This window comes from Wasmannia auropunctata, unplaced genomic scaffold (genome assembly GCF_000956235.1).
Source record: "Wasmannia auropunctata unplaced genomic scaffold, wasmannia.A_1.0 LD335691.1, whole genome shotgun sequence".
In the NCBI taxonomy this organism is placed as follows: domain Eukaryota; kingdom Metazoa; phylum Arthropoda; class Insecta; order Hymenoptera; family Formicidae; genus Wasmannia; species Wasmannia auropunctata.
The window spans coordinates 25,860-28,200 of NW_012027199.1; positions in this window are offsets into that span (position 1 = coordinate 25,860).

Sequence of the window (2,341 nt, forward strand, 5' to 3'; positions counted from 1 at the left end):
CAAATTTGCAAAAATATTCACAACTTGTGAAAAAAACTTATTTAATATGATCATATTCACAACGTATAATAAAAAATAAGGCATACGAAATTGACAACAGTGTTCTATTTTAAACTTCGATGCAAATCAAATTGTTAAAGTAAAAAAAACGTAGGTCATGCGTTATATAAATCTAATATTATTAAAATATTTCAGTAGCTTTGGAAGATTTTACATTTTCTAGATTTGAAATCGTTGAAAGACGATCGTAATGTGGCATGTTTCCGAACGGGGCGACAGCACGAAGAGGATGGAGAGGAGAGGCAGGATGGATACCCTCTCCTCTCGTATCCTCCGTTTCGAGGATACCAAATTGCACCGTTCAGGTAATCATCACCCTATTGTAGCACGAGCTCGGAGATTAGAAGGCGGGCAGTTATCAGAGTGAGAGAAGGGATGGGGGCTGCCTGGAAGGACCGGCGGGACAATTAGTGCGAATTGCATGTCTGATACAGTTTTCGCGTTAGTCTGATTGTTTTACCCTCGTCGAATTTTCGCCGACGGCTTTCTCGCGCTGGTTAAACCGAATTTACGCTAAAATTAGCACGCACCAATGCGACGAGGTTGATTGAAGGAAAAACTTTTGCTAGGAAATCGATTGTTTTTCGATTATTGATAAAAAAAGGAAAAAGCAGACGTAATGAGTCTTTTATCGGTTTAAATAATAAATACGGTATAAAACGCATGTACGAAAAGAAAATAGCTATTGTTCCAGTATTTGTCATTTGAAATATTTCATGTCAATGTTTATTAATTTGATGTTAATGAAAGTAATAAAAATTTTCTGTTTTATTACTTCGAGTTTTTGCAGAATTGTGACTAAAAGTCGTTTTTACTAAATCTCATGCTTTCCATGTTTCACATACTTAATATTTTATGATAAAATGTATTTTCTTGTTTTTAGTTTATTTTTTCTTAATTATTTTAAATAAATTTTGCAGAAAATACGCTTGTATGTCTATTTGTATATCTCTATGTTTGCCATCCGGTTTGACTTGTCAAACTTGTGAATTTAACTTTCTGAAAATGTGATCTTTTTAAACAAATTCGCGAGCACAGTTTTGGCAGATAATTTAAAAATAGTTCTTCTTTAATCTCTGATTGTGTGAGCTGCAATAATTATGTGATAATTATCTGATTTTCAGCTCCAATATGCAATAGCTCTACTGTGCTATGTAATTGAAAGTTAAATTAATTCGGCTAAAAGATTCCTCTTTCGCAGCATGTTTTAATTATTTTCCAGATTTATTATGAATTTTTAATTATGTAAAGATTAGAATTCTAATTATTAGAATACTTTTATATAAATACATAAATCTTATAAATCTTATATACATTTGTATAAGATAACTAATAACTTATAATATTTAATCGGTTTAGTGGAAATAAGATACAAAGAATTCTTATGCATACAGTACAGATTATTCCAGAAATATTATAGTAGTATTACAATATTACAGATTGCAATGTAATATAACATTATAGAAATGTAGGATTGTAATATAATATCAACAATGTTCTAGCAACATTTTGCAATTGAAAATATATGTTACGGTTGATATTTACATAATAAAATAATTGAATAATTTAAGATATAATAAGAATAATAAATAAATAATTTTTTGAATTAGTAACTTATGCATTTATTATTGAATTAGTTATTTATATGCACATATCATAGGCAGTTTTGTTATTTGTATAAAAAAACAAAGGTAAGAAAGAAATATAAAAAAGAAAAGCAATTCTTCACTCCGTCTTTCGACTTCATTCTTTCCTAACAGTTCCGTGGAAGAGAATTACACAGCGTCTAGGCTGTAATGTGTCATTAATTTAATTGAATATAAATTGAGTTACATAATAAAAATAGGATTAAGGAAATCGGCATAAATCAATAATCGTTTTCAGTTTTTGAAATATAAATTTAATTAAAATCTTTTAATGGTGCGACGATCCCAATCAAGACTAATTTTCATGATCAATATCGTTCAATTTGCTTTTATTCGCAACGTCGCTCGTTATTATCGTTACATATCGTTAATTGTGATTTTTTTTTATACATAAGTGAATTACAATAATGATTATCGCTACTACTTACCTCTAGAGAATCGCAATACGCTCGTTACGCAAACCGAGCCCGTCTTTGTTGTGAGCCTCCTCCGCTAGACGTCTTTCAAAGTTCAACCGTGTCCAGGCATATCAATAATCCACCGTCTCTACTTCAATGGCGGATACAAGGGCGGGGGGGTAGAGAGGTTGATCGCCCCCCCCCCCAGAACTCTCCAAACAAATTTCGTATATTGGA